The sequence below is a fragment of the Lissotriton helveticus genome, chromosome 1_1, assembly GCF_964261635.1.
Source record: "Lissotriton helveticus chromosome 1_1, aLisHel1.1, whole genome shotgun sequence".
In the NCBI taxonomy this organism is placed as follows: Eukaryota; Metazoa; Chordata; class Amphibia; order Caudata; family Salamandridae; genus Lissotriton; species Lissotriton helveticus.
Window position 1 is genome coordinate 746841678 of NC_136057.1, and position 14414 is coordinate 746856091.

General features: G+C 44.5%; 1 protein-coding gene across 1 annotated transcript in view; it reads left to right on the forward strand.

The window, feature by feature from the left end:
* ADAMTS20 (ADAM metallopeptidase with thrombospondin type 1 motif 20) overlaps positions 1 to 14414 on the forward strand; it is a 1463844-nt gene that overhangs the window by 497960 nt on the left and 951470 nt on the right. The gene's annotated exons all lie outside the window — the stretch shown is intronic.

Genomic DNA, 14414 nt, shown 5'->3' on the forward strand with positions numbered 1-14414 from the left:
AAATGAAAGCTGAAGTACTAAATCAATGCCATCCAAAAGTTTGCAAGAATCTACGGAGGAAAAGCAATTGATCAGTCAAAGTGTTCAACGTAAAATAAAACTCCATTGTTGCTGTAAGGATCACAGATTTTCAATCTAAAAACTATTTCAGTCATGAATATCATATACATGGAAATGATATGATTCTTGTGCAACCCCACAACGTAAGCTACATCTCGAGCTGGATATTCTGTCATTTCAAGCACTCCATATGGCTGTAACAATACAGTCTGAACCTCTCGACTTTAAAGGGCTTACTGGAGGCACAAAACCTTCTCCAGGTAACTATTCTTAGTGATATGCCCAAGTTCATTTGGAAGAGACAAATAAGGAACTTTCTATTAATCAGCAGCCAGGAGGAAGACTACCAATAAAAACATGTACATTTCTTTATAGAATCCTATGCCACAGTAAGACTACCATATATTAGCTCAAATCTAGAAAGGCATGTAAATTGAAAATTTTTGAGATTCAGATTAATGTATATCCCAATTTGAAAGACCTTGGAATACATCCTACCGTGGTCTATTGGGATGTAGGCTATGTGGCTAAAAGGAAGAGTCAATAGGACATATTATTTTCCTATGTCCAAAGCTCTTGGCCATTCGGAAGAAGTATCTTTGGAAATATTTTTGTGAATCTAACGTGAGGATAATAGAAGAAGTCATCAATATTTGTTTTAATGCTCATAGCAACTACTTTATTGGCAATCTAATGAAATTCATTGATTGAACCTATTTTTATCTTAAACAATTGAGACAGAATCTGTAGCATAATCTATCAGTCAACGTTAAAAACTGTCTGATTTATTTATAATCGTATTGTATTTATATTTTTATAAAGGGGAGATTATATCAAAAAAGGCTGTAAAACTTTGTTTTAAATGTTCTCAGTTATTCTTTTATTCGGCAATCCTAGCAAATTTGATTAATCTTATTTTTATCTTAAACAAGCTAGCTATAATTGGTAGTTAATCTATTAGTTGATGTAAACAACTGTTTGATTTTATATTTGTATTGCATCTGAATTTTTACCACAGGATATTTGATTTTCTTGGTTTTAGGATATATTGTAAACAATGACTTCTACAATAAAGTTATTACTACTTCTACCACCAAATTAAACTAGGGTCTACCCCTGAATTGAGGGGGTGGGGATATGTGAGTCTACAAGTTTCAGTAGCTTTAAACTCGTAAGTGGTGAATAAACAAAAGTAATAAAGTTACTCAAAAGTGTAGATTTACTCATGTGTAAGTTTAGTTTTGTGAATAGCACTTGTACAGTTAAGGACCCCCTCCAGCACAGTCCAGTCCAGGGATGCTTGCCACTGGTCAGTCAAAAAAGAAGGTCTCTTGCAGCTTTTCTTGTCCCGGTAGCTTAAATGGAGGTCAGCCAACTGATTCCTGGAGTTCTGGGTACAAGTGGGAGTAGGTCCAGCCCTTCACGTATCCACACAAGTAATAGACACCAAGTACCATTCTCTTCTGTACATCCACAGGTCCAGATGCATTCTGATGAGCTAGGGGGGAGATGTCACTTTTGTAGAAATCACTAGCCGGGGGAAGGGATGACTCCCTGACACTTTCTGACCAATGAGTAAAACGTTCCCAGAGGCAAACCTTTGCTCTTTTTTTTTTAGCATATCCTTTTTGCGTAACTGTAAACTGTTCTACAGTGCACTATTCTTTGTGAAATCCAACCCGGCTGAACCCGAAGAGAGTCAGAAGGCACAGTAACAGTAATGTCTAGGGAAATTAGTAGCCTCCTACTCCTAAACCATTCTAAACTGGGTCTGGCACTAGCTTAGTCTCTACTGGAATAGGGTCAGGTTGGCTACAGTTGGGCCACGTCTCAATTTATATGGTGGCTATAAATTAGTACTCAGGTTAAGGAAGTTCCTGACCCATCCCTGATTGCCTTTCGCAAAAGAGGATAAATCACATACCTCACACAGAGGTCTTCCTGCCACAAGGCCCACAACGGAGAGTTTGCTCTGAGAGCAGTTTTCACACCTCATCTGGGAGAAAGCACTGACATGTAGAGCTACTTCAGGCAATCTAATGCTTATTAGCCTGTTGATGCTTCAGTCAGACAAAGCCTGTCATTTTAAATTTTCGTGTTTATTTATTAGACATTCAACTTCACCGTTGAATTTTATTTTAATAAATATAAAAAATAGTGGTTGAATCTGTAACTTATTTCATGTGAAATTTTAATTGTGCTTTAGTTTTCCTCATAGAAACTTCTAGAGCCCTATATAGCTTTTTGAGGCTCCTTACTGTACTGATCATGCCAACCATGCATTCTTACATGTTCCAATTTCAAATGCTACGCACCCTATCTTGTGGGCTACAAGGCCTATTTAGTGATGACTTAATTAATATTTAAAAGCATATTCCTTTCTCTCAAAAATAGTTATTTGACAGGTTTGCATGCAGTTTTAAAAGCTACAACAGTCAGCATACATATAAAGACCCAAAATCATGTTTTCCTGACAGACTAGTGAATGTCACAATATGTGCTGTAGTCCATGGACAACATTTGCCTACAATGCCAGGTGGTATTTCCAGCACCACGTATTATGGCCTTACTGTAACGTTAAATATACTGATGGGACTGGGCAAATTTTACTACGTGTTATGGGTCAGAGCAAATATACTCATGACTGGTCAGCATTGCCCCAGTGTGCAGAGTTAAAAAAACAGCAATATCAGTCAGCAAAATATAGATGTGACCATGAAAATAAAAGTTTATGTTTTTTAAGTTTAACAAGTTGATGTGCATAGTTAATTAAACCATTGCAATATGATGATGCTGATGATGATATAGAGCTTATTAAGCGTTCTCATGCCGAAGAGTCTTGGCGCTGATGTGTGTATACCAGGCTGGTGCTGACCTGATTGTCCTCGGAGTTAAACAACCAAGATTTTCAGGCTTTTCCTGAAAGATAAAAGGTTAGGCTGCAGTCTCAGTGCCACCAGGAGTTTATTTCACAGTTGCGCCACACAGCTAGACAGAGACCTGCCACCCCATCTGGCTCGTCGAAACCTTGGGGTACATAGCAAGCCAAGATTGGCCGACCGTAGGTTTTGTGAAGTGGTATAGAGCCTGAACCTTTCCTGACAGTCATCTGAGCCACCTTCGTATTGAGCCTTGTGCACCAGGCAGAGCGCCTTGAATTCAATTCTCTGCTGGACGGGGAGCCAGTGTAGTGACCTTCTTCCCTGTGACGTGGGGTGGCGCTTCGGAAGCTTTAAGATCAGTCGTACTGCCGCGTTCTGCAGTGATTGAAGTTTTCTGATCTGATGCTTATCAATGCCCAAAAACATTACATTACAATAGTCCAATTTAGACAGAAAAAGGGCAGCCGTTACCGTTTTCTGCAGTATCAGGGAAATAAACAGTAAAATTTTACGCAGGGTCTTCAGTAGAAAAAAAACTGGCAGATGTTAAACTATACTCCTGTGCCGACATGTTGAGCTTGTCATCAAAAATTACCCCAAGGTTCCTAACCTTCTTAACGACATTCCCCAGCATCCGACGGCCACCAAGAATTATTCCAAATTGGTGGTCCGTTCCCAAATTCAATCACTTCTGTCTTTTCAGTGTTGATTTTCAGAAAACTCAGCCTCATCCAATTCATGATGTCCTTCAAACAGGAGTGAAAGCTGACAGCTGTTAACACAGGCCTGTCTACCACAGATATCATCAATTGTGAGTCATCTGTATACGACACTAATGTGAAGCCATGTTTCCTGACAAGAGCTGCCAGTGGCTTCACATAAACGTTAAACAACGATGGGGACAGAGCTGATCCTTGCGGCACACCGCACGGCAAATTAAAACTGTCCGATTGTATGCCGTCCCAGTTCAGACTTTGTTTCCTGTTCTCTAGAAACGAGGAGAGGAGGGCCAGAGCCAAGTCACTAATTCCCATCTCCTGTAGTCGCCGCACCAACACCGTGTGATTCACGGTGTTGAATGTGGCCAAGTCAAGGAGGACTAGTACTCTCCGAATACCTTCTGATGCTATGATCAGGGCGGATTTAGTAGAGTGTCTTGGACGAAAGCCATGCTGGGTGGTGTCCAGTAGCCTATTGCTGTCCAAGTATTCTGTTAATGTCTTATTGACCGATTTTTCAAGGACCTTAGCTACGAATGGCAGATCCGAAATTGGCCGATAGTTTTTAAATTCGGTTGGCTACAGTGTAACTTTCTTCAAGATTGGCCTGATCACGCTGTCTTCCAGGCTGCAGGGTTGATCCCTGATGCTAGGATTTGGTTAATCAAAGAAGCCAGGTGCATAATAGCCGGGGGGAAGGGTCACTGGGTGACACAGATTTAATAGATTTTAGGATGTCTATTACCACCTCTTCAGACAGGGGTTTAAAACATGTTAACTTAAATGGCAGTGTCTCCCCCATGTGGGAGAGTTGATGCGTAGCTGCAGAAACGTTTAGTGAGTTAGCTAGGCCATCACATATTGCTTGTACCGTGTTCTGGAAGAAAACCGCCAGCTGATTACAGAAGACCTGGTCAGGTTTGAACAAGCTACCGTGCTGAGGTTTAGCTAAAGTCACAGATTTAAAAATATTCCACCAGCACAGTAAACGCCATCCAATACCTTTTTTGTTAAAATCATTCATTAATAAAACTGTGTGCAATTCTGCAGCTAGATGTTCCATTGATAAACTCTCAATGGACCAAGATTCTGCGCTAAGTTAGAACCAATCAAAACCACCAGTTATTTTAACTTGGCATTTCTGACTGAAGCCTAAATGCAGAGATGAAAAGGGGGAGGTGGTGTGTAGCTACTCGACCTATATGGAAACATGCTAGTGATCTTCGTCGATAGAAGAGGCATGTTATGCAAGAGAGGTTAGTTTAAAGTGCATTAATGAACGTCAGCAGCAAAGTATTTAATATCTGATCCGTCTACACGTCTATTCGTGCAGGAGACATGTACACCCACAGGTGGAAAATAGACTTAAAGATTTTTGAGACAGGGCTTTCCAGTACCCTGCGGTCCTGGCCCCTCAGAGCCTCTCTCCCATAGGTCTATGTGGGGAGAGCTTTAGCTTGTGCCACCTGCCACATCGGGCAGATCAGGCAGAGTGAAGAACCATTCATCTTCCTGTGCAGCAAGGTGTAGTGTAGTTCCTATTATCCCAATAGGCTCTGCGCATTGGAATAATACCTTCAATAGTAAAGGCCTAGACCAGACGTTAACTAGGTCTACTACTGACGATATTAGACTTAAAGTTTTGGGTTTGCCAGCTAGCTCAGAGTTCACTAGAAACTTTCTCGAATGTTCAGGAAGGAATTAACTTCCCTGATTAGACAAGAAGGGATTTAGTTTCTGACAACCATAGAACATGACAACTTTGCTCTCCCCTAACCAAGAGTGTATCTCGAGAGTCGTGTGAACAAAAGGCAATTTATTTTACTCAGTCAGTACGTGCATTCTTAGTCTCATCAGAATGTAGAGAAAAGGAAGAGACGGGCGTGTTCAATAAAAAGGTGTTATTTATTGATCAGTCTCTTTTCTCATACAAGAGAAATGGATCGATATTATTGCAATACTTATAGTTAAGTAAAGTGCATACATTAAAAGCAGAAGTATAAAATAATACTGTAAAAACATTGATATGGTTTCTAAGCCATAAGATGTTTTAAAATGAATAAAATATATTATATACACATATACATTTGACTAAACGTACTCAACTGGTGTTTCTAAATACGCCTACCCCGTGTACCTGACCTAAGCCTAATACGTGGGCGGGAATAGAAAGTTACAGTTTAAGTTAAGTTTGTTTTTGCCAAGTGAATAACTAAAGAATTCTCTGCGAGGGGTTATTCAGTTCTGTACCTGGAATTAAGGATGAATGAGGGATGGTATCTCTCTCTCTGGTCTCGATATTCCAGGCTGCCTGCGAGGGCTACCCGGAAGCGCCGGTGCTGGATTTCTCGGCAGGAGAAAGCAGCGCGTCTCGTTCTCAGTGCGTCAGGAAGGCGGGGCTGCGCCAGCGGGGTCTGCTCTGCTCTGGGCTTCGGCAAGTATGGCTGCTCCGTCTCGTCACCACCGCGTGTGTTTGCATAGGGCAATATCGGTAATATTTATACCTTTAAGGTGCCGAGATTGACGTAAGGATGGACATAGATACGTCAATAAGGATGTCATACGACTTGCTCGTTAGCACATTCTTTTGCTGAAGTTCTCGGTGAAATCAAAACAATGGCCGCAGGGTTTTGCCCAGGTTGTCATAGGTTTCATTTGTTATGAGAACTCCGTATGCCTTATCAGGGGCTGGAGGAATATCGCTTGTCTAATTAGATCGCAAGCGTTATGACCTAATCAGATAACACGTTCCTGTGCCGTAGTGTGACTGCGTCAGATAACGGTATCTGCATCATGGGGGTTTTCTGCCTCATGGGCTGACTGCTAGTTAACTTGTTGGTTTGTTTAACCAGAATAGGGTCAGGAATAGGGGGATCGATTCAGAACCTACAGGAATACATCACAAAGGCATGCCCAGCCACACGTGCTTTGCCTTTTCCTTTTTTTTCCTTCTAATTGAGCAGCAAACCTGCTCTTAGAATCGAAAACTACTCTGAGGTATTTGTACACGTTGGCTGGTTCCACCCTTTCATATCCCAAGTGCCAAGTGTCGTTGTTTGATTGTTCCCCTTGGAATGTCAGCGTACGTGTTTTTTTCATGTTTATGGTCAGCCAATTGTTGTTGGAGCATTCGAAGGTTGCGTCCAAAAGGTGTTGTAGCCCCACTCTTGTCCTACTGATCATCTGCATATACAGCATATTTGATCTTAAGATTCCTCTCATGCATGGCTCTTGACTTTGTTTAATAATAAAGGTAGGTCAGAGAGGAACAGGTTAAACAGGCTTGGGGCCAACACACAGCCCTCTTTCAGTCCTTCACTTGTTGCTATCATCCTTGACAATCGGGAACCATCCCCCAGATTGGTATGTAGACTTTGTAGCACTTTTAGGAGGCCGCCAAGCACATTCCAACCCACCAGCTATGACCATAATTTGCTGCAGCTTTTCCTGTCAAATGTGAATTCATCAGGTATAAAGCATAATTGGACAGACTGTTTGTAAGACATTGCAAAGCTACTCAACCAGGCAAAGGCCATGATGCTAGTTATTGACCGTGTTTGCTTGGTGAAGCCAGTCTAGATCATTGAGATTGTTTCTCAGACCAGGTCTGTAAGTCCTCCAGAATGGTTCCTTTGAAGTATTTTGTTTTGTGGTCTATCAGCACCATGTAGTTCTCATGCTTGTCTCTGTCTCCCCCTTTGAATATTGGTGAGATCACTGAGCCATTCCATGAGACTGGGAGTCTGCCCTTTTGTAGGGAAAAGATTGTAGCGTGATTCCACCGTCTTTACCCAGTAGGAAGGGGTTTCCTTAAAAATTGTCTGGTGCAATCCCATTAGGACAAAGAGGCCCTTATTTGCGCTCTTTGGAAATTTGCTTTTTGATGTTTTGCAAACAGATTGATAGTTTGAGGTCCATCTGTCTTGCAGAAAGAAGAGTTTCCTCACACGGCCCCTCCAGCTGAAAGGCAATGAGCAACATTGCCATTCCCTTGACAGTTCTTATGGTCTAAGTGGAAGGGCATGTGGAAAAACCATCTGCATTGGCGTGCACAGTTCTAGATTCTGTCAGGTACACTTCCTGTGGGACCACCTCAACAGTTTTACACTTTCCCTCATTTTCTGTCTTTGACAGTACTGCTACTCTGTCAAGCTCAGCTGAGCAGCTAACCTAATCTGGGGAAACCTTTCTCATCTGCTGACCCCAGTTAAAAGATGACTATCTCTAGCCTGCACACAATCAATCAATCAATCAGAGTATTTGTAGAGCACGCTACTTACCCATGAGGGTCTCAAGGCGCTGAGGGGAGGGGAGGTGCTGCTACTGCTCGAAGAGCCAGGTCTTGAGGAGTCTTCGGAAGGCGAGTAGGTCTTGGGTCTGCCGTATGTGGTTAGGGAGGGTGTTCCAGGTCTTGGCGGCGAGGTAGGAGAAGGGTCTGCCACCGGAGGTCGTTTGTTGAATGTGGGGGACAGCGGCGAGAGCGAGGCTGGCGGAGCGGAGCTGGCGGGTGGGGGTGTAGAAACTGAGTCTGCTGTTAAGGTGGCTGGTCCGGCGTTGTGCAGTGCTTTGTGTGCGTGGGTGAGGAGCTTGAAGCTGATCCTCTTGTCGACGGGGAGCCAGTGTAGGTCTCTCAGGTGGGGGGTGATGTGGCTGCGGCGGGGGACGTTTACGATCAGTCGGGCGGAGGCATTTTGGATACGTTGTAGTCGTCATAGATGTTTGGCCGGGATTCCTGCATAGAGTGCGTTGCCGTAGTCCAGTCTGCTGCTGACGAGGGCCTGTGTCACTGTTCTTCTTGTTTCGGTCAGGACCCACTTGTAGATCCTGCGGAGCATGCAGAGGGTGTTGTAGCAGGAGGAGGAGATGGCGTTGACCTGCTTGGCCATGGAGAGGGAGGAGTCGAGGATGAATTCTAGGTTACGTGCATGGTCGGTGGGTGTTGGTGCTGTTCACAGTGTGGTTGGCCACCAGGAGTTGTCCCAGGCTGAGGGGGTGGGTCCGAGGATGAGTACCTCCGTCTTGTCCGAGTTCAGCTTCAGACGGTTTCTCCTCATCCAGTCGGCGACGGCCTTCATTCCCTCGTGGAGGTTGGTTTTGGCGGTGTGTGGGTCCTTGGTGAGGGAGAGGATGAGCTGGGTGTCGTCAGCGTAGGAGATAATGTTGACTTCATGATGGTGGTCCACTTGTGCGAGGGGGGCCATGTAGATGTTGAACAGCGTCGGGCTGAGGGATGAGCCCTGGGGAACGCCGCAGATGATGTCGGTGGCTTCGGATCGGAAGGGTGGGAGGCGGACGCTCTGGGATGTGCCGGAGAGGAAGGACGTGGTCCAGTCAAGGGCCTTCTCTTGGATTCCGGCTTCTAGGAGGCATGTCTTTAGAGTGCGATGGCAGACCGTGTCGAAGGCGGCCGACAGGTCCAGGAGCATGAGGGCTGATGTTTCACTGTTGTCTAGTTGGCGCCTGATGTCGTCTGTGTGGTGGCGATAAGGGCTGTCTCGGTGTTGTGGTTTCTTCTGAATCCGGACTGGGATGGGTCCAAGATGTTGTTGTCTTACAGGCCAATTGCCTGGTGATGATTTTCTCGATGACCTTTGCCGAGAACGGGAGGAGGGAGATGGGCCGGAAGTTCTTGAGGTCCTTGGGGTCCGCCTTGGGCTTCTTGAGGATGGCGTTGATTTCAGCGTGCTTCCAGCTTTCCGGGAATGTCGCTGTTTCGAAGGAGATGTTGATGACCTTCCGTAGTTGGGGTGCAATGGCTGCATCTGCTTTGGTGAATATGTGGTGTGGACACGGGTCTGTCGGAGAACCTGAGTGGATGGAGTTCATGACCTTGCGAGTCTGGTCGTCGTTGACGTTGGACCATGGGGGTCAGGCGGATGGCGCTGGTGGTGTTCACAGGGGAGGTGGAGTCTGACGTAGTCGGGCGGTTGTGGAGTTGAAGCTGTCATGGATGTCAGCGATGTTGTGGTGGAAGAAGATGGCTAGTGAGTCGCACAGTTCTTGTGAGGGCGGGATGTCGTTGGCGTTGGGATTGGAGAGTTCCTTTACGATGCTGAAGAGTTCTTTGATGCTGTGTGCGTTGTTGTCCAAGTGGTCTTTGAAGGAGGATCTCTTGGCTAATCTGATGAGCTGGTTGTGTCTGCAGGTGGCGTCCTTGTGGGCTGCGTGGTTGTCTGGTGTGCGTTAGTGGAGCCATATTTTCTCCACATTCCGGCATGCGCGTTTGGAGGTCTGGAGCTCATCGGTGAACCAGGTGGCTCTCTTGCTGGTGTGGCTGTTGGAGGATTTCTTGAGCGGGGCGAGGGTGTTGGCACAGTCGTCGATACACTGTCTGAGGTTGCAGGCTGCGGCATCTGGGTCGGTGGGTGGGTTCTGGGCGAGGGTGGTGATCAGCCGGTCTTCGGTGACTTTGCTCCAGCAGCGGCGAGGCAGCTGTTGGGTGTGGTGGTGCGTGGTTGGTTTCTTGAAGGTGAAATGAATGCAGCGGTGGTCGGTCCAGTGGAGTTCGGTGGTGTGGTCTAAGGCGACGTGGGTGCCTGTGGAGAAGACGGGGTCTAGCGTGTGGCTGGCGGCGTGGGTGGGTGTGGTGACGAGTTGTTTGATGCCGAGGTTGTCGATCAGGGTGGCGGAGTTGGCGTCGTCGTTGTTCTCGAGGTGTAAGTTCAGGTCCCCGAGGAGGATGTTGTCCGTAGAGGCAAGTGCGTGGGTTCTGGCGAGGTCGGCGATGGAGTCGCTGAACTGAGCCCGAGGTCCGGGGGTCTGTAGATTCATCCCAGAATAAAATCAGTACCATTATGGCTAAAAAGGTGATTTTTCACATCCTGCCCCTACGTCAGATATCTGTCCTGAACCTTGGCCCTGCTCTGCCCAAAATGCAAGCAACAAACAGAGGCCACTGCCAGTGTCAGGCACTAGGCCACTGAACATCCAGTAACTGGTGGATGCTTTCATCCAGTGCCTTGGGTTGGCATCACTCCAACCCTGTGGGCCAGCAAGGAGTAATCCACTTGCCCACGAGGTCTTCTGTCCTCTTAGGTTTCTCAGAGTGGAGGCTTACACCCTCATGCTGCAGATACATTTTTTCACTCTCTAATTTTTTTCAAGCTAAAAAAATAAAACCTTAAAACGGAACACGTGTCTTATTGTCTTGGACTTCGAGGGCTGACATATGGTTCTCTACAAGAGTGATACACTCTGTCTTTATCATCCTAAGTTCTGGCTGGTCTAGGTCTCCAGTCTCTTTGACAACACATGCAACACTCCCAGGTCCGACGTGACCTCATCTGTATCAATCTTTGGGTTCTCTTCTGTCAGAGCTGGCAACCCCTAGCCTTCTATTCCTCTCACTGTGTATAGAAACCACCTCCTAGCTCTTTCCTCTTGTGACTCTGTACCTTACTCTTAGTATTAGTACTACCAGAGATCGGTGATTGGGTAATCTGAGTCCCTGTTGAGGGCCTGCTCCCTTTTTGGATCATGCCCTTGGGATTTCTTAGACACCCTTTTGCATACCTCTATGTTGCCTGCCCTTCCAAGCTTTCTAGAATCAGTCAGCTTGCAGTGCACTAGATGCTAGTGTGACTCTGAAGAACAGTCACTCATTACCAAATGTTATAGCCAATGTAAAATAGTTATGTCACTGTCCTTCACACAGTCTCGTACAAACCTCAACTGGAGGCCCTTCGACAGAAGGGCATCACAGGCTCCCTAGCAATGAAGACTCTGAGAATAGATCTGCCAGAGTTAACCCTAGACCCTTTATTACAGGTCATTCGAGCAAAACTACAACCAATGCTAACATATAGGAGCGAATCAATGCGAGGGAGAGATGCAATGGCCCTGGATAAAATAATCATCAGCGTTTACAGAGCAATTTTTTACTTACCAAACTGTGTCCCATGCCCAAATACGCTTAGAATTTGGCCTCCAGAAGCAATTAGTGGAAAGGAGGGGGCATATATAAAAATCTGTCATAAGATCAGAGGTGCTGAGCCAGGATCTCTAAACTCGCATATTTGGAATGAACGGACATGTTTCAAAGCTTCACCTGCCAGAGAGTATTTGTTTGGTTCACTAACAAGGCTGGGACTAACCAACCTTTGAGCCACCTCTATATCTCCCCAGAATTTTTTAAAAGATTGTAACAAAATCGACAAGAACTACATCTATCACAAAAGACAAGGAATCACTGGCCAAAAGGGCACATGGCTGGCCAGTGCTTAATGGCAAAAAGGTCTTAAACCTCAAACTTATTTAAAAACAGGAGTTAAAATGAAGATAAAAGGGAAATTCTTAAGGCTACCTTTTGGCATTTTACTAATCCTTGTGCACCTGCCTCCTTGGAAAGGGAGATCAGGAGAGCAGATTTGCTACCTCTGTGGAATAGGGAACAAGGACCTTGTGCATGTCCTCTGTATCTGCCCTGGCCTAAAGGACATTGGACGCATTTAACTCTGTCCAACATTCAATCAGAGCGGTATTAGGTCGTGTAGGCAGGCAGTAAAGTTATGCTTCAATCCAGCCCCAACTCAGCTAAACTGCCGACTTACAAACTTCTTTGACACAGTGGAATATGACTGGAAAGCAAGTCACATTGCAATCAGTGAATAGTAAAACAGATTGGTTAACCATGCATATCCAAATGCGTGGGCACTGTAAATTGGCACATTCAATCTGGCCACGCCATTCGTTGGCTAGATCGTACAGTCCATGATATGACTTTCGGGCCCCAACTGGATAGTAGTATTGAAAACTGGGCGTGGTCCCCCACTCACACCGTATCATCAACAAGCTCAATATAAAAGACAGTATACTCAGATATTATTTATAATTTGCGGCACAAATCGAGAGAAGGATGGTTTTTATGTGGTTTTTAAACATGACGGTTATGTTTTTATATCGTGAGTTTTAATTAACTGAACAATAAATACTTACTATAATTTGTATAAAAGTTTTATTATTTGTCTAACTTTTTTGCAGCTTTACCATAAATAAATTGCTCATAAAATTCTATTAAACACAGAAACCTCCAATTTTCAATTCAAGAGAGGAATTCCTTACAGATTCCACCTCAGAAATAAAGAACATACATATTTCTTATGTAAAAAACCTATCAAACATTCACCATACCTTCACTCATATGAAAAAGGTTTCTCTGACTTATACACGCTGCTGTTTCATTTGTCATATTCTGAGGCTGCTTCTTCTTAAACATTCAGGTTATGAGATTCTCATCAACATTAGCACCTCAAACTGCGGATAATACCAATGCTGCTTTCAAACATCTATATTAGTTGGGTCCAATTCATGCTGGAAGGGGTTGTGTTTTAGAACTTACAGTTCTGTTGAAATTAATATATTTACAAAAACAAAAGGAAAGCCTCTTGGTTCGGAAGTGAGAATTCTTCACAGAATAGGAAGAAAACCTTTTGGTTTTCTTATAAAACCCTCACCCACCAGGGTTGCCCATTGGGGGCAACCCTGGTGGGTGAGGGTTCTTCCCATTCTGCTGCGGAACGGGCGTGCTGCATCCTGCGAGATATGCTTGAGTATTGAGTGGTATACTATGTTGATGGAAGAGAATAGGAGTGGGAGGGGTCTTACGCAGAAAGTTAAAAATACCTGCCTGGTAGGATAGTAAATTCTTTAATCTGCCCTCCCGGCGGTATAATTAAAAACGGGGAGAAGAAAGTTTAGGTGATAATGTACCTGCCTTACTAGTGGTCTACAATCCCGCATGTCGTAGCATACCCTGTTCCACAATGGAACGGGAGGAACCCAATGATTAAGCATGCCACTGAAGAGCAACCCTGGTGGGTGAGAGTTTTATAAGAAGACCACAGGGTCTTTTCCCTATTCTGTGGAGGGTTATCTCACTTCAGGATGGACCAGCCTTCTTTTTTTTTTTGTAAATCAACGAGAAAGAGGGTAGGCCCCTTCGTTGTTCTTCCTCTTGTCTCCCCGTTTTGTAGTGAAGTTAATATATTGTGATTGGCAGAGAGGAAGGCTCTGGATAGGTCATCTACCTTGTGCCATCCATGTATCGCAGTGTGCTGTTGCTGTTGAACGTGTTCACCAGCTGTATTTCGTACACATGAAATTATTTTGAGACTTGTGATCATGGCTGCTGGGCAGAAACATGGAGGATGTTTTAGTTTTTTTGCCTAAGAAACCATTTACTTGCATTGCAATCCTGGAGTGCATGTCTTCCTGTTGATGTGCTGGGAGTTTGGAAACATTACATTGGGGCAACTCACACTCTGTATCGCACGAAGAATCATAAAGGCTCTCTGGGATTGCCAAGGAACTTTTTCTTCAATCTTGACAAAAATGCTGTACATTGTTTAGCAAGATGACTTGCATAAAATGGAGTGGTGAGAGGGAAATGCAGTTGAAAGTAATAGAATGTTTAATGCTATTTGTGTGACTAAGAAAAGTTTTAATTTCAACAAAGAGTAACATTCAATCAGCTTGTGAATTTTAGGTCACATGAGCATACAATTTGAACATGGCTGCCTGTGATGAACTAACAACCTAGATCAGCGGTTTTTAAGCTTCTGACTTCTGTGGACCCCCATTTAATCATTACTGGAATCCAGGGACCCTCATGGAGACATATTGGAAGCTAGGGACCCCCGGCCTGAGTCATTTTTATGATTTGAACATCCAAACAATACACAAATATACAAAAACAAGTATACACCAAACAAATGCTCAAATATTCTCAACCAACTATAGAAACAGTTTGCACATT